Source organism: Cervus elaphus, chromosome 17, assembly GCF_910594005.1.
Source record: "Cervus elaphus chromosome 17, mCerEla1.1, whole genome shotgun sequence".
Taxonomy (NCBI): Eukaryota; Metazoa; Chordata; class Mammalia; order Artiodactyla; family Cervidae; genus Cervus; species Cervus elaphus.
In genome coordinates this window covers 55,864,808-55,892,093 of record NC_057831.1, presented here as the reverse complement: position 1 = coordinate 55,892,093, position 27,286 = coordinate 55,864,808, and the positions used below count along the sequence as shown (strand labels likewise).

Genomic DNA, 27,286 nt, shown 5'->3' with positions numbered 1-27,286 from the left:
AGTGTTTTAGCAGACCCAAAGGGCAACTTCTAATAGTAGATATTTTATGTTGAATCATGGGCATGAGTTTTCTCCTGTGAAATCAGCATAGATAATAGTCATGTGGGGAGGGTCTTGTTTAGATGAATGAAACTCTCTTAAAGAGTGTTTGATACTTTCAAAAATATGCTGCCCTGGAACATCTATCAATACATTTGGGATTCCAAGCCTCTTTAGACCCTTTTTTTTTTTTTTTTAAAGTAGATATTTAAAAATTACAAATACAAAAAGGCTTATATATGTTTTAAAAAAATGTGGAATAGGAGTAATGAAAAGGTGAAAAGTGCAAGTGTCAGATGCTCAGTCATGTCAGACTTTTTGTGACTCCATAGACTGCAGCCCGCCAGACTCCTCTGTTCATGGGATTTCCTAGGCAAGAGTACTGGAGTGCTGGGTACTAGCTGCAGCACCAGAACGCTTAATTGAGGCATGTGGGATTTAGTTCCCTGACCAGGAATTGAACCCGGGTCCACTGCTTTGGAAGCTCGGAGTCTTAGCCACTGGACCGCTAGGGAAGTCCCCCCTTATGCCTTCTAATAGGAAGGTAAACAGGCTGAACTGATTCCATATTTCCCCCTCTAGAATATGGCATTTTCTTCTAAGAATAAAAAGAACAACCCATTTGTTATGTGTATTAATCAGGTCAAATCTAAAGGAAGTCAGGATTCTAAGACCTCACTTGTCCTTTAATTGTATATGCATTTAGAAACCCTATTCTTTATTCTGAATTTCAGGGACACCAAGGATTAACTGTCAAGCCATGGGCAATTTCAGCAAATGCTACGTGTTTCTAGCACAGAAGGGGTAACAGAGCTACTGGGAGTTAGCTTAACCTTAAGATATAAGAAAATTATAACAATAACACATGATCATATGGTTAAGGAGAAGATACAAAGGAAGGAATGTATATGAATTTCAAAGCTAGAAATACTAAAAGAAAAAAATTAATGGCTGTAAACTAAAGTACCTAGTTATATTTATGTAGCACATTATTGAAGACAATTTGATATGTGTTTCTGGGGAAATCACAGAATTTAGCCTAGAAACATTTTACGCATAAGGACTTTAGGTAATATACTGTTAAATTTAAACATCATTCAAATTCATAGATTTCAGTGAGAGCTGCTATATCATCATGCTTCATTAAAACTCAAGCTAGGTTCCTGGGTGGGAAACATTCTAAATGGGGGGGAAAAAGCACAAAATATGATTAACCAAATATGACAAGCTGTCAGAATTAAAACCTCAAACTATATCTATGGCTGATTCATGTCAATGTATGGCAAAAATCACTACAATATTGTAAAGTAATTAGCCTTCAACTAATAAAAACAAATGAAAAAAAAAAAACCCTCAAACTATAAGCATTGAACCAGATTACCTAAATTGAATTTTTAAGAGTAATAATAATAAAATGTATGTATGTGAACATACAAACTTAAGCTTGAAAAAGGGGGAAGTTTTTCTCTCCTGGTGGAGTTTACATAATGTATACTGGGCTAGAACTGTTGATGAGAATAGTTCCTTAAACTATAGTGTCTTTAAATTTGAGTACACACTGCTAAACCATATAATGTAAGTTTAGAAGGAATGTAAAGTAAATGTATCAGTTCAGCCCAGTTTAGTCGCTCAGTCGTGTCTGACTCTTTGCGACCCCATGGACTACAGCATGCCAGGCTTCCCTGTCCATCACCAACTCCTGAAGCCTGCTCAAACTCATGTCCATTGAGTCAGTGATGCCATCCAACCAGCTCATCCTCCGTCGTCCCCTTCTCTTCCTGCCTTCAGTCTTGCCCAGCATCAGGGTCTTTTCCAATGAGTCAGCTCTTCGCATCAGGTGGCCAAAGTACTGGAGTTTCAGCTTCAGTATTGGTCCTTCCAGTGAATATTCAGGACTGATTTCCTTTAGGATGGGCTGGTTGGATCTCCTTGCAGTCCAAGGGACTCTCAAGAGTCTTCTCCAACACCACAGTTCAAAAGATTAATTCTTAGGTGCTTGGCTTTCGTTATAGTCCAACTCTCACATCCGTACATGACTAATGGAAAAACCACAGCTTTGACTAGGTGGACCTTTGTTGGGAAAGTAATGTCTCTGCTTTTTAATATGCTATCTAGGTTTGACATAACTTTTCTTCCAAGGAGCAAGTGTCTTTTAATTTTATGGCTGCAGTCACCATCTTTTATTTTGGAGCCCCCCAAAATAAAATCTGTCACTATTTCCATTGTTTCCCCATCTATTTGCATGAAGTGATGGGACCAGATGCCATGATCTTAGTTTTCTGAATGTTGAGTTTTAAGCCAACTTTTTCACTCTCCTCTTTCAAGAGGCTCTTTAGTTCTCTTTCAAGAGGCTCTTTAGTTCTTCCTTTGCTTTCTGCCATAAGGGTGCTGTCATCTGCACATCTGAGGTTATGCTTTTCAAGTTAAATCCTTGAAACCTTTCTTCCCCAGCCTGTAGGGGGCACATTTCCTGCCTAGGAGAACACTGTGGCCAGTCAAGATAGGCTTCCTCTCTCTGGGCAACTGCAGAGGAACTGGGGATTTTGTGTGAAACCTTTTTCTCTTCTTTCTTTTATTGCTTCACCAGGGTTTTGACCTCATCAGACCTACACTGGAGCAGTTCTGCTAGTTCTTTTTCTCCCTCTTCCCCAGAGAGGTGCTCTAACAGCTTACATCTCAGAGTTAAACTCCTAGCATGTTCTCGGAACTTTACACACCTGTGCAATAGTTAAACGCCAAACAGAAAATCCAGCCTTGGGCCCCCTTGGATGGGGTGTGGCCGCAGGTTGGCTGTGTGGCTGACTGCTATTGCTAAACAAACCCAAACTCAAAGCCCCAACTGCTGCCAAGGGGTAGTGATTACACAGTCAAGAGGAGCAGAGGTGTGCCCCTCCTTGCTGACAACTCAAACGAAAGCATGAGGTTCCTTTAGTCAAAGCTCTTCAACTCCTACAGTGCTTTGCAACCATTTGTATTCAAGCAGTATCTGGAATAAAAACAAACCCAGTGCTTGCTCTCCTGGAGTTGGGACTCGTTGTCATTAAATTCAGTAGAAACGGGCAAACACAATTTAAACAATTCTGAATGAAGCCAAAAATCACCATTTCTATTTGTATATTATGATTCATCCTTCAGGCCTAACTTCTGATGAAGCTTAATATATATTACAGCCAAGGCTAGGAATTGACTTTGAAAAAAGAAATACTATACAAAAGGTATACTATTCCCCTCACTTGTTGCAAATTGCCTTGCATCATTTCAAGTGAGCTAGGCAGTTTTTTAATGCCGTTAGGTTTTTAGTCTACTGAGGCACTTTAGAACTCAGATGGAAATAGAAAATCCTCAGACCCCAATATTTCGTAAAATATTGCCATATGTGCTCAATCACTCAGTCACATCAGATTCTTTGCGACCTCACGAACTGTAGCCCACCAGGCTCCTCTGTCCATGGGATTCCCCAGGCAAGAATACTGGAGTGGGTTGCCATTTTCTCCTCCAGGGGATCTTCCTGACCCGGTGATTGAACCCACGTCTCCTGCATCTCCCGCAGTGAAGGTGGGGTCTTTACTGTTGAGTCACTGGGGAAGCCAAATAGTGCCATAAATTTAAACAATTAAAAGGTATTGTACATACGTAACTATATGTATCTACAACTGTGCTGGCCATTGTGGAAAACTTAAAAACTATGTGACTCACTCTTTCCAAGAATTTTATAATCTGATTAAGAAGCCAAATCCAATACATGAGGCAATCTGATGGTAACTAAACATAAAACACCATGGTACCGCAGTCCAGTCCTCAACTTAGCTCTGCCTGCGTCCACTCTCTGGGCTAAGAATTTACACATCCCCTTTGCTTTAGTGTCTACAACTTAATTTACTTCACCATACACAGTACGATATAAATGTTTCATTTATTAAACTTTAGGGGGTAGTGAGAAATTTACATTTCAGGGTGATCAACTAGTACCTAATCAGGAAGTCCAAACATAGAAGAGGTCATTAAATGCAAACCCACTGTCCACTTATTAAGATATGAATTGGTGAATGGCATAAATGGGTTTTCACTGGTGAGGTCACTGATATATTAACCAGGAAAAAAATGTTAGAAATAGACACTACTTGTGGGATTTAAGGGACACAGTCCTGGCTTCCTTAGCTCCATGTAAACAGGGAGTAGAATGTAGAGTTTACACCCTTAGGCATGTTGCATGATTCCCAGTGGTTGCATGGGAATTGCATGGATTCCCAGTCCTGTGATCTGTCATTGGATTACATGGTTTCTGGTGCCTGATGCTGACTATAAGAGTAACAGAATCCTGTGTATGGAATATTGTCTGGTCCAACTCAATCTTTTCTGCAGGGTGGTGGCAGAACTTAGAAGGACAGAGGATTGGGGTTTCAAGTTTACAAAACAGGTTGCTACACTGGTTTGTGTCTGCTTGCAAATAAAAATATGTATGTGGAGAACGTGGTCTGAGACTTGCTTTCATTACATCCTAACAGGGGTGATGCTGGAGATTGGCTAGTTCTCACCCACCTCAAACTTTCCTCTGGCTGCTATTCTCTAAGCTGGATCCCATCTAGTTTGATTCTTAGATGCTTGAAAGAGCTACTTTACGGTCAAATGCAACTTTGGCCCTTACAGGTTACATGGCTGATTATGCTGGTTGGGGTTCCCAGGTGGCACTAGTGGGAAAGACCCTGCCTGCCATGCAGGAGACAGAAGAGCCTCGGGCTCAATCCCTCGGTCGGGAAGATCCCCTGGAGGAAGGAAACCACTCCAGTATTCTTGCCTGGAGAAACCCATGGACAGAGGAGCCTGGTGGGGTACAGTCCCTAGGGTCACAGAGAGTCAGACACGACTGAAGTAACTCAGCACACACGCACGTATACTGGTTTACTCCCATTGAATGAGGATGGCAGCACCCACCTCCCAGGTGACACAAAATTTAAAACAATTATGTACGGAGCCCTATGGGGCTCATTCATTGCTAGCTTCCCTCCTCTGCACTATCGTCCCCTTGTTATTCTTTTCCGATCCCAGAGGAAACACATGGATGTTTGTAGAACTGAAATGAATAATCTCTTTCTCTCTATTCTCCTGTTTCAGTTTCTCTGGACTGAACGAATTTTGGAATTGTAAGCTTGGCACCTATATTTACTCCAACTTATATCGGGATTCCTCGAATCATCAGAGGCTAAAGTCCTTTGGCCTTTCCCTTTTTTAGCACCTGGGGTCCTACCTCACCCCCTACTGGAAGCCAGTGTGTGCCCATTCATCCCTCTTGGACTCTCCATGGGTGATGACTGCTTTGGTGTCTCTGCATATCATCTCAGTCATTTGCCTTAGACAACACTTCAGAAGAGGGTATCTATTTAACCTGCACTTCATTTAAAAAAAAACAAAAAACCCTTTCTTCACGGCTTAGCAAAAGATGAGAAAGTGTCACAGAAAGGCTTTGGGGGTGGGTAGCCAACCTCCCAGCTGGCTCCTGTGATCCCTGCCTCCTGGTATTGCATCTTCGTGAGGTCCTCTTCCCACACTGACGCAGGGCTGGCCTGTGTGTTCAATAACACGATGATATGACATGTGATTACCAAGGCTAGGGTAGGTTAGGTTAGGAAAAGCATAATTGCTCCTGCAGTGGTCTTCCAAGTGGTTCACTCTGGGGGAAGCCAGCTGCCCCGCCTTGAGGACCCTGATGCGGTGGAGAGGCCTTGTAGAGGGGAACCCGCGAAGCCACCTCGGAAGTGCCTCCCCCAGTGCATCAAGCCTCAGTGACTGAAGCCACAGCCAGATACCTGAGAGCAAGCTCCCGAGAGACCCCACTCTGGAAAGGCACCCGTGGCTGCTCTCACATTCACGGCCCTCTGTTTTGCTCTCACCACGAGAGAAACTTCCAGGCCTCTGCTGAGATGGAGGAGGTGCTGCCACCCAGGTGCTTGCAGTTGGAACAGGAGGGTGGGGTGTCACCTGCTTCTTAAACACAGTTCCACCACTCCCACCATTCTGGCCTCGGGGGCCTCTCCCCTCAGCCCGAGGCACCCACCGCTCCAGTCATGGAGCATTCTGAGTAGCCTGCCAGGACCTCCCCGGCAGGCCAGTGGTTGAAACTCCATGCTTCCAATTCCGGGGGCATGAGTTCAATCCTTGGTTGGGAAGCTAAGATCCCACACGCTGTGTGGCCAAAAAAAAAAAAAAAAAAAAAGGTGGGGGAAGAGGGCATGAAAACTGATGGGATTCATCTGTCCCATTTCCAGCTTCTGGGTCAGCGTTCTCAGGCCCACTGGGTGCGTGGCTACTCATCCGCCTACTTTCTATTAACACCAGCAGCAGCTGCCTTGGATCTCTGAATCAGGGGAAGGTCCAGGTAACACTCAGAGTGCGTGCACACATACGTGCTCAGTCGTTTCAGGTGCATCCAACTCTTTGCGACCCCATGGACTGCAGCCCGCCAGGCTTCTCTGTCCATGGAATTGTCTAGGCAAGAATGCTGGAGTGGGTTGCCATGCCCTCCTCCAGCGGACCTTCCTGACCCAGGGATCGAACCTGAATCTCTTATGTCTCCTGCATTGGAAGGCGGGCTCCTTACCACTCGCACCACCTGGGAAGCCCAGTATTCAGGGTGGGTACCACACAAAGAGAGGAGAATGAAGTAAATGTGCATTCAGTATCCCAAGATTCCTCCTGTCTCCTCACCCTCAACCTCCCAAACAAACACTGGCAGCCAGACCCTTACCCTCGGGGCAAGAGTTTGCAGGCATTTTCTAAGGGGATCTGGCCAACACAGGAGGAAAGCCGTAAAATGACTGATGGTGGAAGTTCCCTAACAATAGCTCAGCCAGATCTTACAAGTCACCATCAATAAGTGCAATCTATCTCCCACCCTCACATTTTCATTTGGAACTTTAGTTAAACTCCCTCACTCTTATGTATAAGAACATTAATGATTATCAAATAGCTAAGGAAAACCAAAAAAACAATATGGAGAGATCAGGAATTATGGAATAAAAAGAAAATTTCAAAAAAAGATTATTAAAGAATTCATAGGGATAAGAGAAATATATTGTCTCATGAAGCAAGAAAATGATACCGTTTAAAAAGAGAAGAGCAACAAAAAAGCCTGTTAGTTATTAAAAATAGGACAGCATAAATAAAAACTTGACTTGAAAGAATTTAAGTTAAAAGTGAAGAAATTAGAGTGAAAAGATAAAGAAACAGATCACAAGAGAGCAAGAATAAGAAAAGCAGATCAATAATCCAGGAATTCCAGGAGATCTGGAAAGTAACACAAAAGAAAACAAAACACCCACAGGAGAAGAAAATATCAAATATTTTCCAAGAAAATTTCTCAAAACTGGAGGGTAGATTTTCTAGATTTAAAGGGCCCAGTGAGTTTCTAGCTGTTGTTTAGTCACTAAGTTGTATCTGACTCTCTTGCATCCCCATGGACAAGTAGCCTGCCAGGCTTCTCTGTCCATGGGATTTCCCAGGCAATAATACTGGAATGGGTTGCCATTTCCTTCTCCAGGGGATCTTTCCAACCCAGGGATCGAACCCGTGTCTCTCACATTGGCAGTCAGATTCTGTACCACTGAGCCACCACGGAAGCCCTCGAGTTTCCTGTACAATGGATTAAAAAAACAAAAACAAAACCCACAAAAGCCTGCACTGAGGGGATATCACTGTGAAATTTCCCAACATATTCAACCAACTTTCAGAGAAGAAGATAAGAAAATATGTATATATATATACCCACACACACACACACATACATATATATGACTGGGAACTGGAGCGGTGACTGGAATTAAAATACTTAGAGCAGCCATTCTGTGACCAAGGAAACAGCAGGGCCATGTCTCCAAAATTTGGAAGAAAAAAAAAAATCTGAGTGAAAATAATTTCCAACATAGAACTCTCTATGAAATCATGTTATCAGTCAAGCGAGGTAGAATTACAGACATTTTTAGACAGGCAAGTTCTTACATAATTTTAAACTTCATATGCTTTCTCTCAGGGAGCTACTGTAGATATAGTCCAAGAAAATGAGGAAATAAAACGAGAAAAAAGAGGTCTATGAAATAGGAGCTCCAACACAGGAGAGAAAGGAAGGGACCCTGTGGAACTGCAATGACAGAAGATCTCAGTAATAACCAGGCAGAGGGGGCAACCAGACCAGATGAGCAGGTGAGCAGTCTCTGAGAGAGATTTCTTCAAAAGCATGAAAATGGACAGAATGGATACAATACCTGATATGAAACTGATAGAATCATGGAACACCTTTGGAGAAATTATACACAACTGGCAAATATTTCACTACTGAATGAATATTTAAGTACATAAAACACACACATACAAGCCAAACAGACAAAAATAAACAAGTAAAAAGAAGATTATTAACTCTAGGAATAGGTTATGCTGATAAGAAAAAAAAATAGCATATGCTCCATTTCTGAATTGCATGGTCATAATAATGTAAACTGTGAATATTTTTCTAATCAAAACCGAGATGACACTACACTGTGAGGATGGCAAGTGCACATAGTATAGAAGAATAAAGAGCTAAGTCCTCGTGTTTGTAGGGGAAAGTCAGCGTACAGTGATGTCTCTGAAAAAAGCAGGAGGTGGCGGTACTTACTTGCCATTAAGACATATGGAGGCGGAGTGGAAAGTAGTTTCTCTGGGGGAGGGGAAAAGAGGAGCAAGAGGCTGGGACCTGCTCATTTTCTTAAGGAACCTTGTAGAACCAGCATGTCTTTTAAGCTGTACCCTGCTATATATGATTTTGATGAAAACTTCAAAAATAATTTAAAGTGTAATAGTATATAGACAGCTAATGTGTACTGCTTTTTCAAAATAACACCTATGTAATTTTGATAAATAATATTTTGGCTGTTTACTTTCCTTCTTCATAAATTGAGAGGGTTGGACTAGACCTCTGCATGTGTATTTTTTTTGTATCTCTTTGTACATGTGCCTGGACTTGTGAACATAAATACACAGAAATCTGATAATCAACAGTGGAATTCCCCTGATTATTTGATCATTAAAAATTAGTATGTATTATCTACATATTTACAAAGACATAATCTGATCCTACCGAATGAAGGAGAGCAAGGTGGCACAACCATCTATCGATTTGTAGAGAAACGCCTGAGGTTGCACTTCTGTCTTCCTCTGTCCATGTGAGAGGAGACACAGGAAGAGACTAAAGTTCCCTGCTGTTTAGACTCTGGCCTGTGACGCAAGTATGGTGATGCGGGCCTAAAAGTTAATATTTATCCATCTCAGGGAGTTAAACTTGGCTTGAGAACTTGGGTGGAGGCTGGGAGTAGAAGGAAAGTGCTATAAACTCCGGTAAAGTTAATGCTTTAGCATAAATTTGTGCTAAAGTCAATGTTAACCTTGGCAGCACAGCCGAGTCACTGGCATCTTCTCTAGCGTGTGCCTAGGAAGTTGATGGTGAGTCCTTCAACTTGCCCTTCACTTTCAACAAAACCAACACTAAAAGGGGGAGGCTAGGTATGGAGCTCAGAATTAAAGAGAAATATAAAGATTGTCTAGTTCAAATCTCCCATTTCTTCCTAGCTTGGTGATTGGTAATTCAGTCTCCCTAGGCCCTGAATTCTTCATCCATGAATACTTATTTCATATAGCTGTCAGGAGAAGTGTATGTGTTAATACCTGCAGAACACTGAAAACAGCGCCTACATGTGTCTTCTCTAAAAACATATGCAAAGAACAGAACTGATGTATTGGGGTCTTAGATTCACGGCTGGTGTGCACTTTCATGGGCTCTGGCGTGCTCTCTTTCTCTTTCTTTAACCTGGACTTTATTTATGTAACCTGGTCTTCAGAATAATGGAAGCTCTAAGGAGAGAGACTTTCCCATGACAAATTTGGTCAAGTCAGTCTCAAAAAGTCAAGGAACACATTGTTCATTGACCATAGTAATCCTGTTTGGCAAAATCTCAGGTTACATTCATTTGCACCAACGTTTAGTATCTGACGCTAAAGCTTTCCTTTGGACACCAGATGTATTTGGCATTCTTGGATGTGGTGGACTAACTCTGTCCTAGTGCCAAGTCAACGAGTCCAACGACTGGCTTAAGGACATGCTCGCATTCCTTTTTATTATTCCAGGTCCTCAACAATATCTGGCCTACAGAGAAGGAGGTTGCTTGTTGAATTTAAAATGGAAAAAAAAAAAAATTTGGTATGCTTCTCATAGTTGAAAGTTATACAACCATACATTACAGTTACTCACAATTCTCTCATCTATGAATGCAATCTTATTTTTCTCACTCATTTTTTCTGTTTATACTAAAATTTTTATAGGTTAAATCACTATTTTAAATGGAATGTTACCAGTATGTATAATTTACAGTATGTGTAATTTACCTTTAAAGAAATTAATAAAGAAGACTCATTGTAGGGAAGTAAGACTGTTTAGTTGTGAGCTGTATTTTTGCCTTAAAAAAAACCCCAAAGAATATTAATTCCTTATCAGATATATGGTTTCCAAATATTTTCTCTCATTTCATAGGTTGGCTTTTCACTCTACCATTTCCTTTGCTATATGCAGCTTTTTTAGCTTGATGCAGTCCCATTTGTCTATTTTTGCTTTTGTTGCCTGGGGTCTTGGTATAAGATCCTAGAAATCAATGCCAAGATCAACGCCATGAAGGTTTTCTGTCATATTTTTGGAGTTTTATAGTTTCAGGTCTTAGGTTTATGTCTTTAGTCCACTGTGAGCTGATTTTTGTGTATATGGTGTAAGATAAGGGTCTAATTTCCTTCTTTCGCACGTGGATATCCAGTTTTCCCAACTGTCTTTTCCTCATTGTGCATTCTTGGCATCCTTGTCAAAGATCAGTCACACTTACGCTACAGACCCGAGGTCCGTGTGCCCGAAAGAATGGGATTGTGCGTGTGTGTGCTCAGTTGCTCAGCTGTGTCTGACTCTTTGCGACCCCAGGGACTGTAGCCCCCCAGGTTCCCCTGTCCATAGGATTCTCTAGGTAAGAATACCGGAGTGGGTTGCCATACCCTCTGAGGGATCTTCCCGACTCAGGGATCGAACCTGAGTCTCCTGTGTCTCCTGCATTGGCAGGAGGATCCTTTATCCACTGAGCTACCTGGGAAGTCCCCAGAATGGGATTAGTGCCTTTATAAAAGAGACCCCAGAAAGCTCCCTAGTGCCTTATGCCACCTGAGGTTACAGCAAGAACATAGTTCTCTATGAACCAGGAAGTAAGATCTCACCAAATACTGAATCCCAACACCTTGTTCTTGGATTTCCCAGCCTCCAGAACTGTGAAAAATACATTTCCGTTTTTTACAAGTCACCCATTCTATGGCATTCTGTTACAGCAGCTTCGATGGACTAAGATTCCATGTATTTGTAAACTTATTTCTGGGCTTTTTATTCTTTTCCATTAGTCTGTATGTCTGTTTTCAGTATCAAACTGTTTTAGTTACTGCAGCTTTGTGATACACTTTGAAATCAGAAAGTGTGATATCTCATGCCTTTTCTTTCTCAGGTTTGCTCTGGCTATTCTGGGTCTTTTGTGGCTCCATATGAATTTTAGAATTGTTTTTTCTTTTTCTGTAAAAACATTTTGAGATTTTGAGATTCTGACAGATGTTGCATTGAATCTGTAGATCACTTTGGGTAACATGGGCACCTTAACAATATTAAGTCTTCCAGTCCATGAACGTGAGGTGTCTGTTTATTTCTGTCTTCTTTATTTCTTTCATCAATGTTTTATAGTTTTCAGTGTTACAGTTCTTTCACCTCCTTGGTTAAACTTACTCCCATACAAATAAAGTATTTTATTCTTTTTGATGCTACCTTCACTGGGATTGTTTTCTTAATTTTCTTTTTGGATAATCTGTTTTCAGCACATAGAAATGCAGCTGGTTTTTGTATGTTGATTCTGTATCCTGTGACTTTACTGAATTCCTTTATTAGTTTTAATTTGTGTGTATGTGTTTATAATCTTCAGGTTTTTCTACATGTAACGCTCTGTGGATTTTTATAATCATTTCATAAATGTTGTTAGACAGCAGGTTACTCGAGAAAAGTTAGATCCTGAATTAAATGAGAATAAAAATATTTGTAGGGAAATACAAGTGAATATTTATCTAATTAAAGAATAAGGAAGGATTTTTTTTTTTTTGGTTACTAAAGTTCTTGAAAAAACACAAGTAAAAGATTAATAAGTTACATAAAAAGCAAACATTTTTCACCTTAAAATGTGAAAAACTGCAAAGATCAAATGAAACATTTGTGACACAGATGATAAAGGGTCACTATCTTTAACTTTAAAAGGGTTCATAATTCAGTAGGATATTTATTAAAGATATCAGCAACAAAGGACATGACCAACCAATTAAGAAGTGAATAAATATTAAAGACAATGAACATGAAAAATTATTCAGAGTTAAAGCAAAGACTGAATCTTGATGAATACTGCTTAATGTAAAAAAAGCATCTATACTAATAAATTGGTTTAGTAATAAATATATGAGACCTCTTATTTGAAAAACAAAAAACTGATCAATCAAATACATAAACAGAAGTGAGTGTGGTAATAAAGCAGGTAAAGAGTTTCAGGGAGCAAGGATTGCCCAGCAGTGTTAAATGACCCTCAAGGGTCAGGGAAGCAAAGGACTGTAATGCCTCCCAAGTTCAGCACCAAGAAGGTAACTGGTGATCTTGGTAAAGGCAGTTTTGGTGCAGGGGTGAATCTGGAAGCTAGACTGCTATGGGTTACCCAGCTTCCTCAGTAGGAGGTGAAGAAGTGGAAACGTTACCCATAAAAACTCTATAGAGGGAAACTGGTTGTGAAAGGAAGGTGAGAGAGAATGAGAAAGAAGAAAACAGGATTAAAGGAAGGTTTACTTAAGTTGGGAGTTTTCAAGTTGTTTGGATATGCTGGTTGGAGACAGTGGGAAGAAAGCGAGGAGTTGAAGACAGAGGAAAGAGAGAGGATTATGGCTGGAATAAGGTCTGTTAGCAGGCAGAAGGGAATAAAGGAGGATCAATCAGCCTCAGACAGGAGACAGTGAGAAATGAGATGGACCTATGCTCGGGGTCTTCATTCTACGTCTTCCTGTTCTGCAGAGGCTAGAGAGCAGAAAAGAGCCCCCAGCCTCACTTGCAGCAGGGTTCCCAGATCCACTTGGATGCAGACAAGCCTATGCAAGATGGGGGGCTTCCCAGGTGGCACAGTGGTAAAGAATCCACCTGCAATGCAGGAGACACAGGTTCAGTTCCTGGGTTGGGAAGATTCCCTGGAGTAGAAAATAGTAACCTACTCTAGCATCCTTGCCTGGGAAATCCCATGGATAGAGGAACCTGGCGGGCTGTAGTCCATAGTGTTGCAAGAGTCAGACACAGCTGAGCAACTGAGCATGCATGCCTGCAAGATGAGACAGGGAGAAGGAAGGGAGGCAGGGGCTGGACTGCGGCCACTTCTGCTTTTTCTGCTAGCAAACCCCACAGGGATGCACTGGGTTTTCCATCAGCAGTGTTCCAGCACCCTGGTGCTGTGTGGACGTCAAGAGGCAGAATGTGGGGCATTGGTTTTTTTGTCTGTGCAGACCCCTGAGTCGTGGTATACTTTTAGGGCCATCACTCACGGCAGCTCATGGGCTAACCCCAGCTAAGGTAGTGTTCCGCTGACCATTTCCAATTCCCCCTCTTTTTGGTTGTGTAAGAGGAGGCAGCTCCCTGGGAGGGTTACTTGTATGGCGGTATTTGTTGTTTTGGTGTTATTGAGCCTACTACTCAAGCCTTTCTGGGGATATTGTAAGCATTCGATTCCTTGTATTAAATTTCCTTTTGCTTGTAATGGCTAAATAATTTCTGTTTCTTGATTGAAAGGGACATCTCCTTCTGTGTTGAGAGGGAAGGAAGAAGGGATGTACATGTAGATAAATGTGTGTGTGTGTGTGATGAAAATCTCCCCAAATACAGGAGTTTTTAAGCTATGGTGTTATAGAGCCTCAAGGAGTTCCTGGATAGGGTTCAAGGCATCAGTAAACTTAAATGAGTAAAAGTCATATCTCCTTCTTTCTGAGTCTCTAACTTAAATTTAGTATTTTCTTCAATTCTGAATGCAGGCATTACATCACAGCGTTGCTGGCAGTTCCTGTGACTTCACCCTTAACAGAAAGCAGGCATTTTCACAATGCTTTAGAGCTGTTGTAGATCCCAAACATTGTTTATGCTCATAACTATGGTATTTATTAGACTCCTGCTAGATCTTGGTCTGTAATATATTTATAAAGAAACGCACACTGATGTTTTTCCAAAGAAGACATCAGATGACTAACAGGCACATGCAAAGATGTTCAACAACACTAATTACTAGAGAAATGCAAGTCAAGACAACCAAGAGATATCACCTTACACCTGTCAGAATGGTTATCATCAAAAAAATCTACAAATAACACATGTTGGAGATGTGGAGAAAAGGGAATCATCATACACTGTGGGTGGGTATGTAAACTGGTAGCACACTATGGAAAAGCAGTTCCTCAAAAGATTGGAAATAGAATAATCATATGATCCAGCAATTCTACTCCTAGGTATGTATACAAAAACCCCCAAAAACAAAAAGAGCAAAAAGAAAACACAAATTTGAAAAGTTACGTGGCACCCCAATATTCATAGCAGCATTATTTACCATAGCCAAGATATGGAAGCAACTCAAGTGTCTATAAACAGATGAACGGAAAAAGATGTATATACATACATCCACACACACATATACACAGAATGGAATATTACTCAGCCATAAAAAAGAATGAAATTATTTCATTTGCCACAATCTGGATGGATCTAGAGAATATTATACCTAGTGGAATAAGTCAGAGTTAGGAAATCCTATATGATATCATTTATATGTGGAATCTCCAAAATAATATAAATGATCATATATGCAAAACAGAAACAGACTCACAGATACAGGATATGGGATTAAGACATACAAACTACTGTGTATAAAATAGATAAGCAACGAGGATATATCATACTGAAAAGGAAATTACAGCCATTGTCTTATAATAACTTTTAATGGAGAACATAATCTGTAAAAATACCCAATCATTATTCTACATACCTGAAACAAATATTGTAAATCAACTATACTTCAATTTTAAAAAATGGAATATAAAAAATAAAACACATTATTATATCACAATTTTTAAAGTCTTCTGTGTTGCCTGTAGAGTTTCTAAACTTTGGCACGAGTGATATTTTAGGGTGGATAATTCTTTCTTTGGGGGGGACTGTTTTTGCATTGCAGGATGTTTGAGGGCCTTGACTATGCTGGTGGCACCCTTCCTGATCACATAACCATCAAAGATGCTGTCACCTGGGGGCAAAGTTGACCCTGGCTGAGAGCCACTACTCTGACTGAAGGAGGGAGGGCTTAAAAAATGGATGCAACAGAGGATGGCAGACAGAAGTGACTAAAGAAACACACAATTGAGTGATGTTAGGTGACCAGATGAAATCAAACGTAGTCATCCTTTAGTATTCTTTGGGGGATCCAGGACCCCATGGATATTAAAATCCAAGGACACTCAAGTCCTTCACATAAAATGGTAGAGTATTAAAAAAAAAGAAAAAGAAAAAATGGTAGAGTATTTGCATAAGATATTATCTCTCAATCATCTCTAGATTATAATATCTAATACAGCATAAATACTATACAAATAATTGTAAATAGTTGCTAGTGTGTGGCAAATGCAAATTTTCATTTTTGGAAATTTCTGGAACTTACTTTTTTCAAAAATTTTTTTTTCATCTGTAGCTGGTTAAGTCCATAGATGCCGAACTTGCAAATATAGAGGGCTGAATGAATAGAGGAGCCTATGGGTGAGAGAAGAGGTTTTCAGGGTTTTATTTTTCCTACTTGCCATACAAGAATATTCAAATAATGAACAGTCTGCCACCAATAGCATTTGTGATGTAGGTGCCAACTTACAAATGAGATGGGCTGGAATTACCTACAACGTCCAAAGTACTGTTTCTTCCACCGATGCAAATACTGACATGTCTTAACATGCTGGTTGAAAAACACACTTTCTTTAAGCAGAAGGATAATGGAGAACATTTAGAACTTAAAAATAATTGTTACTGCCCCTTGTTCTGCTATTGTCCAGAACAACAGCAACGAGGAGCAGGCTGGGTATATTCTGGACTTGAATGGATTTGGAGGCTGCTGCTCTAAGAAAATTGGGCCCAGCAGGCGTGGCTATGAAGGATATGGAGCAACCCTATCATTTAGCAATGTGACTCCTAGGTATTTAGCTAGGAGCAATGAAAATATATATCTGCATAAAATCTTGTCCAAGAGTGTTGACAGCATCTTCATTCAGAGTAGCCCCAAACTGGACATAACACAAATGCCCATCAACAGTATACCTGTGGTGTAGTCATACAATGAAATACTACCAAGCAAGAAAAAAGAGTGGACTGTTGATATACGCAACAACGTGGATGAAACTCAAAAACATGTTGAGTAAAAGCAGCCATACACAAAAGAGGGAATACATTCTCATGGACTGTCTGATTCATTTATATAAGTTTTAAGTAGGCTAAATTAATCCATGGCAATTTAAAAAATCAGAATATTGACTGGTTCCATCAGGGTGGGGACAAGAACTGGTTGCAAAGAGGCACAGGGAAATTTTCCTGGGAGAGGATGTTCTATTTCTCGAGGTGGAGTTGGGTTATACAGTTGTATTAAGTTGCCAAAACTCACCAAATTGTACACTTGGATTTGTACATTTCACTGCATGTAAATTACAAGAAGGAGAAGGAAGAGGGGGAAAGTGAAGGAGAAGAGGAGGAAGAGAACAGTAAATAAACACTGAACTTACAGTCAACAAAACACATACTGAAATGTTTGAAAATGAAGTCAGGTCTGCAATATACTCTGAAATGTAGTCCCCCCACCCTGCCCTCCCCACCCCGAGAAAAAAGGGTGGGGGATTGGTAGATAGCCAAGTGGTTAATATGTGAGTTTTAAAAAGCCACAAAATGTGAATTGTAGATTCTAGATGGTGGGATGTGCAATTCTTTAAACTTTTCTGTAACTTGAAAATTTCACACTAAAGAATGTGAGTGTATGGCAGAGCGTCTCTTTGCCTTTTTGGAGTATTTCATTAACTGTTGGGCCAAAAAAAGAGACTTGGAAATAAGGAAACCATTTCCTATGGTTCTTGCTCTATTTAAATAAATGGAACCTAAAGTGTCACACATATCCCCTCCGCCCCCTTAATAACAACAATCATCCGTGAGTACATCGCCGCCACCACCTCTGGATCTTGGGGCTGTCCCAGCGCCACGCTAATTACCTTACACATGTCAGCCTCCCATAGAGAACTTCATGGTGTTCTTTATTGTTTAACAAAAAGCTCTAGGCTGACTCACATCTTCAGAACTTCCAGACAGCCAGGAACTAGAACAGATGTTCCAAGAGGAAGATTATATCTGTGATGGTGGGTATTTTTAGCAGAATGTATTATTCAAATATGAAGGTGTGGGACTCTATGTGTGTGTATATGTGTGTGTTATGTATGCGAGTAGTGAGCCAGAAGTAGGAAGAAGGAAAACACATTTTAGAAAAAGATACATAGTATAAATCATAAAGTAACAGTAACTTTAATCCAGTTTCTGTAGAGAGAGAAACCTTGTTCCTCTTCTTTTTTTCCTTAAGCTCCTTGTATCCAGTGCCATTTGATACCGTTGCCTGGCCAAAGGGTGTGACAAAGGCTGCCTGGATTTGGCACCCCCAGCTCTGTCCTAGCGTCCCTTTCTCAATAAACCTTTGACAAAGGTCAGGGGTTTGAAAGGTCGGGTGTTTCCTTGTTTGGTTCAAGTGTTTCTTGCTCTGAGTGTCAATAAATAAGTGGTTTCGGTGAAGCTTTTCGGAATCTGTTTCCCTGAAGGCTGCTTGGTGGCGTGCCTGGGGTTGGTTCGGTTTTGCATGAAACTAGTAGGTAAACATTGTAATTAGCAGGCTGCCTAGTCCCTGCGGCTCCCGATACCTGTACAGCCATGCATTTAAGAAGAGGGCAGGGATAAAATATATTCACCTAAAACCAGGAGTCAGGCTTTGATCTTCAGCTCAGACTGACAAAATGCTAAGGTGCTAAAGTTGGCAGAAACCGGATTTGAACTAAAGGGATCTCAGGACCCCTGGCGCAGCTGTGATAGCACTAGAAAGAATGTATGAATTAGGTAAATACCTACCAGGAAAAAAATAAAAAAGACAATAAGCCAGTCCTGGACAAAGACATCAGTTTTCTGATTAACTTTACTCTGGATGGAGGCCATAATTCAAACCTGATTCATGGAACAGTGTGGGACAATTCTGGCTATGTACAGGGGCAACATATCAGAACTGGATCAGCTACGGTAACCCCATACTGAACAAGTTCAAGATCTCTGGTTCATTTTGTGTGGATATCTCTGTGCTATTGTTAGGGAGAGAAGGGTGGGTTCCTGTAAAGCCAGGTCAAATCATCTCTTCCTGAGAAGTAGCTGACTGATGTGCGAACCACGCATCTTCTGCCTGTCCCACTGTGAAAATACAGTAGACATGTTTCATACAACGACTCAGTTAGTGTTACCTAGGTTCCAGAAAGTAGCAGACAGACTTTGAAACTTAATTGGATTGAGAAGGAAACAAAAATTCTGGCTCCTTTCCTAACATAAATTGTATATAATCAGCAAATCAGCAGGCAGTTTTCATTGGGTTGTGACTCATTTCACACTTAATTCCAATAAAGATGACAGGATGACATTTAAAAGCTTGTCTGAAATTAGAAATGTAGGAAACCTGAAGGTGACTTTGGTAGAGAATATAGAATATAAAATAGTGTGTAAAATGATAAAGTATTCACTCTTTGGGTGGGTTTTATGAATTGCTGACATACAGCCATACTGCTTCGGCCTTCTGGTGGAGTGAGATGAAAGACGGCCTTACTTTTACATGCACAGAGTGGTTTTTGCTCTTTTCTTAAAGACGGGATAATCTATCAACATAATCTTTTCAGCCATTCTCCCAGAATAAGAAACAGAGAAAAGCTGAATGACTTGCTTTCTGAGCAGAGGGTGAAGAAAGAAGGGATCGTTAGGGAGTTTGGGACTGACATGAACACACTGCTATATTAAAAACAGATAACCAACAAGGACCTACTGTATAGTACAAGGAACTCTGCTTGATGTCACGTGGCAGCCTGGATGGGAGGAGAGTTTGGGGGAGAGTGGATCCATGTATAGGTATAGCTGAGTCCCTTCACTGTTCTCGTGAAACTATGTGAACATTGTTGATTGGCTATACTCCAATACAACATAAGAAGTTAAAAATAAAGAATTTGAATTTTAGTCCCCATGTATTGCACACACAGCTCGCTCTGACTCTGCATCTAAGAGACCTGGCTACACCAGTGCTGGGCAGTGGAACAGGGCAGACCTGGCTTAGCTCACCTAGCTCAGATGCTCTGCTGCTTCAAGCTGAAATGCTGGTCTCATTACGTTGTAAGAAAAATTGAGAAGCATTCCTCCTCCTCCTCTAACATCTCATCTTTGACAACTTGGGCATGGGGTTGATCAGAGGGATACAACTGGTTGCATTTTTCTTTTCCTTTATTGGATTTTACAGGATTACTAATAAGTCTGAGTTAAGTAACAAAAATCTCGCCCCAGCACTTACGGGGACTTCTCTATGGAGCGAGCTGATGATGGATGACCCTTCATGACATGGGACCACCAGAGCTGGAATGTGGTACAGGCTATGAATGCTCAGTGGTGGCACCAGCTCTAGCAGAAATACTTATGCTTCTGGGGTTGATGCGGGTTGATTTGTGTCCCTAACCCATAGCACCTCAGAACGGGACTGTGTTTATAGAGAGGACCTTTAAAGAGGTAATTAAGGTAAAATGAGTTCATTAGGCTAGGTCCTACTCCAACCTAACTAGCGTCTTCATTAGAAGAGGAGATTAGGACGCACAGGGGCTTTCCTGCTGGCTCAGAAAGTTAAGAATCCGCCTGGAGTGCAGGAGACCTGGGTTTGATCCCCGGGCTGGGAAAATCCCCTGGAGAAGGGAATGGTAATCCACTCCAGTATTCTTGCCTGGAGAATCCCATGGACAGAGGGTCCTGGTCCATGGGGGGTCCCCAGTCCAAGGGGTCCCAAAGGGTTGGACACAACTGAGTGACTCAGTGCAAGACTGGACAGGACACGCAGACAATAGACTGTTGGGAGGACCATGTGAAGAGTCAGTAAGGGGAGAGGCCTCGGGAGAAACCAAACCTGGGGACACCTTGACCTTGAACTACCAGCCTCCAGAACTGTGGAAAAATAAATGTTGGTGGCTTAAGCCACCCTGTCTGTGCGATTTTGTTATGGCAGCCCTCTAAGGCAAGAGGAGAAGGGGATGACAAAGGATGAGATGGTTAGATGGCGTCACTGACTTGATGGACATGAGTTTGTGCAAGCTCCGGGAGATGGTGAAGGACAGGGAGGTCTGTTGTGCCGCAGTCCACGGGGTCACAAAGAGCTGGACTCGATTGAGCAACTGAACAACAGCAGTAAGTGGTCTAATAGAGGTGTTTACAAAGAAAATGTAAACAATATTTGGATTAGTTCAAAGTACAAGAGCCTATTTAGGTTAACTCAGAGTTGCCCAAAGTGTGTTCCCAGAAAGTTAGTAACTATTACTGGAAAAATGAAAGGGGGATTCGGGGCTCATGTAAATTTGGGAAATGCTGGATTAGACAGTCAGCCATGTTTCTCTGCTGCAGGACTTCTCAGAGCCTTTAATAGGCTGAGGTATAAATTATGAGCCTGATTCACACGGTCCATGTGCCATCCTTGACACCTCTCTTTGCCGCACTTCTCATCTCCAATCCATGGCCAATTCCTGATGGCTCTCTCTTTTAAACACTTCTTGAACTACTTCACCTCTACCTGAAACTCATGAAACCTGGGTTGTTCCATCATTGCCTGACAGTTTCACTTTCTAAATATTTCCTGAATTAGTTCACGTCTCTCTACTGAACTGCCATTGAAACCTGGGCCAAATGACCTATGTCTCTGGTTCACTGCAAGACCTTACTGATGGGTCTCTCCACACCCACTGGGTGCTCTCCAGGCAGCGGTTCACAACACAGCCGCAGAAGTCTTTCCCAAGCACAGGTTGGATTATGCCAGCTCCCTCATCGCAAAGACACTGCAGTAGCTTCCCACTGTTCTTAAAATGAGAAGACAAAATTCCTACCCATTTCTACAAGCTAATCTTGAACCATCTTGCTCCCTGGGCTCCATCTTTACAGGCTCTCTCTCAGTCACATATGGTTCTGCCTCCATTCACCACAGGGTCTTTGCTCATGATGTCTCTTCTTGGTTAACTTCCCCATGCTTCCTCAGAGTAGCTTCCTTTTACTTCTCTTCTTGGTTCAACCTCACCCTGCACCCCACCTCACCCCCTGCACGCCCCCACCCCCCGCACCACTGATTCACATTGCACTTGTCTCTACTGAAACTTTACATGCATGTGATTTTTGGCTAATGTCTGAATCTTCCTCTTCTACACTGAAAACTCTTGGTAAAACATCTTTTGTGAACTATCCAGTTAATTTATTGATGAAGGTTTGGGGAGGACCCTTCTAAAACACACTGTGAAGAATTTCTATGAAGAAAGACAATGACCAGGGTTCAAGGAGAAAGGTTTTGGGTCCTTAGAAATAGGCAACTGTTTGATGTAGCTTAGCATCCTTTGAAATAAATAAATAACCTATCTGAGAAGTTGAATATGGAAAAATGTGACATTAGGCCTAAGTTCTGGAAATAAATGTGGGTGTGTGACTTAAAAAAAAAAAACTTTTGGTTTTAGAAATTTTCAAACCTACTGAAGACTTGAAAGATGAGTGCATGAACAGCCACATACTTTAAGCAACCTGTGTAATGATTTGATCTTGCTCCCCAAAAGCTGTTCTCTTCTATTTTACTGTAATCAATGTAATTCTAATAGAGCCCTCAGAAAGATATGACTATGCAATTAGATCACACAGGTTCACATTTCAGGAGGACCAGACATGCCTTTTGGTGAATAATTAACTGAGAAATATTTAGGGCTCAATCTTAAATAAGGTACTACAGGAAATAAAATGTTTAGGGGCCACACTTTAAAAAAAATTTACAGCCACTTGAGAAAACAAAACGCAATTCAACTGCAAGAATAACCAGCAATAAAAGTAACAGGTAAGTGTTGGGGGCAGAGGGGAGGCAGAAAACACTGAGAGTATGAAGAGGATAAAACTGTTTCTATTTATGTTTCTTCACAGAAATGAATTTCCTATGGAAGGTAACACATCCTGTTATCAATTAATTTCCTAGTACTTAAATGCCAATTTGGGAAACTAATTTTATAAGGCAAATTATAAATAAGTACATCTTTCTCTTGTGAACTGACACAGAATAGGAGATCTAATTTCTTATCTAAGCAATATTTTACAATTATTTTATTCTCTACCAGAAGGACAATCCAAAGCTCAGGGAAGTATTTGTTCCTCTAAGGGTCAACCTTAGTTTGGTGGACTCAAGCCAAGTAATTAATCCATTTTTTTCCCCTGACAAAGAATAGGCTACTATATTCACCTGACGTATTTAGTCAACCTCACGCTAAGACCTGCCCTGGGGAGGGTGTGCCTCCCAGTGAGCTGGGCCCTAGGCCTAGAGATCTGGGGAGCACTTCCTTTTTAACCCATTATTTCCAGAAGTCCACACGCACATCTAGAGAAATTGGAACCAGGCAAATAATGAAGAAGACCACAACCTGGTACAAATGTGATGCGGAGGGGGAGATTATCATAACAGGGCAAAGTGAGTGGGGGTGTGTCTTTAAATTAATACAAGCTATTAAGTGCGTTTGGCCACCATCTAATCTGTTTGCTGCTGTCCACTCAGTTGTGTCCAACTCTTTGCAACCTCATGGACTGCAGCACGCCAGGCTCCCCTGTGCTTCACCATCTCCCAGAGCTTTCTCAAACTCATGTCCATTGAGTTGGTGATGCCATCCAACCATCTCATCCTCTGTCATCCCCTTCTCCTCCTGCCTTCTATCTTCCCCAGCACCAGAGTCCTTCCAATGAGTCGGCTCTTTGCATCAGGTGGCCAAAGTACTGGAGCTTCAGCTTCAGCATCAGTCCTTCCAATGAACATTTAGGACTGATTTCCTTTAGGATGGACTGATTTGATCTCCTTGCTATCCAAGGGACTCTGAAGAGTTTTCTCCAGCACCACACTTCGAGAGCATCAGTTCTTCAGTGCTCAGCCTTCTTTATGGTCCAACTCTCATATCCATACATGACTACTAGAAAAACTATAGCTTTGACTATATAGACCTTTGTTGGCAAAATAATGCTTTTTAATACACTGTCTAGGTTGTCATAGCCAATGCAGGAGATGCAGGTTCAATCCCTGGGTCAGGAAGATCCCCTGGAGAAGGAAGTGGCAACCCACTCCAGTATTCTTGCCTGGAAAATCACATGGACATAGGAGTCTGGAGGGCTACAGTCCACAGGGTCGAAAAGAATAGAATATGACTGAGTGACTTCACACACACAATTATCCTAGGGCTATGGTGATAAATAGAACATATGCTAAGTACATTTACCTTTTGGTCTGTGCATTTAAGAGACCAAGCCCAGGCACTTTTGAGTCACTGCATTATCTGAATGAAGCCAGAGAGGTGATTCAGTTTTGCAATTATTTTCCACCTTATGTAAAGTAGTTTTCTTTTTTTTCTTTTTTAACTCCTTGTAGTTGAGGAAAACTGATTTTGCAGATTAGCCACAATCACAAGCCATTCCGGAAATTAAAATTCCTCAGGCTCTAGTTAAACATTGTTGGTAAAAAGTTCCTGCTCACTACCACCTAGAAATCTATTCCATGGCATGACATATATAATGATTATATCTTTATCTAGGCTCTTTACAATTTCCAAATTTATATACATGACTCAACTAAATAGAGGAGCTCAAGGAATCGCTCTCCTAAATAACCAATTCATAAACACTTTTATATATAATTTCCTGCCAAGAAACTGACAGAATTTCTTCCAACTTCAAGAATGTTATTCCTGGAGGAGGACATGGCAACCCACTCCAGTATTCTTGCCTGCAGAATTCCATGGACAGAGGAGCCTGGTGGGCTACAGTCCATGGGGTCGCAAAGAGTCAGACACAACTGAACAACTTTCACTTTCATGTCAAGAATCTTAACCACTCCCCTAAAAAGCACACTAGTTTTGGGTGGGACAGAGTTAATTTGTAAATGAGAAATAGAGACTAGAACGCTGATTGTTAAAATGTTTATTTTGAGCAAAGGATCCTTGTTATCTCAGTCTTAAACATGCATTTGGCAGCCTGTATTAAAATGGCTTATTCTTCAGGGGGTGAGGGGTGGATCATGGGTGGGGTGGACTGGGATGAGATAGCAGTTCCAGTTTTACCACTCTTATTAATTTTCTTACTAGGGTTGAAATATGCAGCGGGGACAAAGAGCACTGTTTCTATGAACTGTTTAAAGGAGAGTGAAGGAGGAAATGTGAGAGGGATGATTTCTCAATTTTGTTTTTTAAAAGGCAGTCTCGTGGCTGCATTTCCTCCTAAACCCAACACTTTGTGTCCAACTGGATGAGACACGTCCTTAGGTCTGGCAGTACATGGAAAGATCAAGAAAGGGTTTTCATTGATCAGCAGAAGGTCAGGTAGCAAAGCTGGGAGAACTGCTTCTGCTGATGTATCTTCACTAAGTGACAAGACTGACCTTTGAAATCATTAAGTGTTGGTATTTTGATCTGTCTAAAAAAGTAAAGTGAGTTCTTTCATAAGGAAGTGGGAAAAAGCCAGACTAAATGATTATAAACTAATCAGTGTGGGTAGGGCAATGATGAACTCAGTCTGGTCAGATGGGTTAAATGAAAGGGGTCTGGGGATGTGCCAGGAACTCTGCCCTGTGAGCTGTTTTCAATAGATCTGTAGTTGGGTGGGGAGAGCAGGCCTGGAGGGATGCATTTGAGCTCAGAGGGGTGCACGGGTGCATACTGGTCTGGCTTCTGAAGATCCACGGTGTGGGGAGGGAGCCTGGGGCACAACAATGCTTAGGAGTGGGATATGGCAACAGGGCTTTCTGGGTGTCCCCTAGGAATCCCTCTAAGAATGATGTAATATATTTGATTTTCTTTTTTTATTTCAGGTTTCTGACCAGTAAACAAACCCTTTCCTAGTGCTTAAGTCATTTTATAAATCTAACTCACAAATAAGGTGAATCTTCAGTTCGTAAAAGTTTCAACTTAGTATAAAACAGCCAATTATCTTAAACATTTCAACTTACAGGTCCAAGGTCTGAATCAACTGCTCAGTGACATGTTTTAAATTGGAGTCACAAGGCTATTCATGTTAATTAACAAATTATCTGAAACATTGTGAATACTGTATGTAATTAAAATAGTAAAGACAGACGTCCCCAGAACTATATATAAAAATACAAATACCTCGGGGTTTATTTAGTCCATCTCATTTGTACTTGATTCTAAACCTTCCCAGCGTTAAAACACTATATCATAAGGAAACAATTTGTTTTCACATGGAACCCAAACCTGACAATGGGTGCGGTCTTCTCACCTCTGTCCCCAAGATTCTAATTACTAGTCACCTAATTCTCAAGATCTCTTTGATTCTTCCATCTCCCACACAGGCTGAACTTGGCAACTGACCCAAATCAACACCTCTATTCACCATTTAACTCTCTATTCTGATTAAACTCTGAATTCTCTGTACACCCTTCCCTGACGCGACAATCATCACTCACAGATATAGCCTGCCAGACTCTTCTGTCCATGAGATTCTCTGGGCAAGAATACTGGAGTGGGTTGCCATTTCCTTCTCCAGGGGATCTTCCAGACCCAGGAATCGAACCCAGGTCTCCTGCACTGAAGGCAGATTCTTTACTGACTGGACTATGCGGGAAGCCCACAAGTGTGCACAGGACCTGCCCATAGACTCTGCATCAACACCCTTCTTCTGATGGATAATAGGTGGCAGATGAACAGGGGCTGGTCATAGAAGTAGAACTAGAACCTGGAGAAAGAAATGCAATGGTACAACAGAAGTCAGAGGGAAGAGAGTTTCCAGAAGGAAGGTGTCATTAACATCAGTGGTTTGAAATGCAGCATGGACGTTTGTAAAGTATAGGGATGAAACAGGACCATTAGATTTGATGGTCATACATTTAAATTTAAGATTCAAATTGCATCAGTGAGATTTTCATGTCATTGTATGGGTAGAAAACAAAGAGCGACAGAAGGAGAGTGAGCTAGAAGTGAGAAATTTGGAATTGCATTTGGAGGCAGCAACAACTCAAGAATTAAGACCTTTTAATTTAATGTTGTATTTTAATAAGGGGTAAAGAGAGGCAGGGAAGAGGGAGATAGAGTAAGAGAGAGCGAGTGAAAGATATGGAGTGGTAACCAAAAAGTGGAAGGAAGAGGCTCAATGGGAAGAGATATTTATTCTATATTTTAATTTTAAAAATAGATCTGAGTGTGTTTGCTGAGGAGAGAGTTGATTCCTTTTGTGGGGGAGGGATGGAGAGCTTAGAATTTGAAGATTTGGGTTGGAGACAGGATTAACAGGTGAGGCAGAGTACCAGAGGATCTCAGCTAAAAGGTAAGGAGACCAGGTGGAAAGGTTGACCTTGAACAGGAAAAGGAGCATCTTATCCTCTAAGAATGGAGGGAATGTGGCAAGGACTGATACCAGGGAGATAGGCGTGGGTGTGGGCGGGGCCGCAAGTGGAGGTAGCCGGGCTGAGCTGCCTGAATCTGGCCCCCTCTGGCCAGCCTGTCAGGACTCAACACACAGTTCCCGGGAACAGAAGGAATCTGGACTGGGATGATCACAGCGCCAGACATGGCCAAACGGAACCATCAGAGGGCCTCCTGATTATGCAGTAATTCACAGGGATCACAGGTCACCGGAGGAATCTCGAGGTTTCTCTTCAATTTTGATTTCTCCGGTAAAGAAAATCAGACCAGAGACATACTCAAGAGCAGTTACTGGTGACTCTCAAACGACAAACAGGGTTTCTTGGGTTCTGCCTCCCTCCGCTGTTATAAAAATATACACAATCAGTGTTCTCTCGCTCTCTCC

The 27,286-nt window shown here is 41.4% G+C and overlaps 1 protein-coding gene across 4 annotated transcripts in view; it reads right to left on the bottom strand.

Annotated features, from left to right (window-relative positions):
* C17H4orf19 (chromosome 17 C4orf19 homolog) overlaps positions 1–27,286 on the bottom strand; it is a 79,211-nt gene that overhangs the window by 33,008 nt on the left and 18,917 nt on the right. The window contains exon 2 of one of the 4 annotated variants that reach the window (XM_043871408.1): positions 15,843–15,931. The exons of 2 other annotated variants lie outside the window; for them this stretch is intronic. The gene's annotated coding sequence lies outside the window, so the exon portion shown is untranslated. Of the gene's footprint in view, positions 1–9,145; positions 9,233–15,842; positions 15,932–27,286 lie in introns of those variants that run through there. One more of the 4 variants, XM_043871409.1, reaches the window with a different exon arrangement.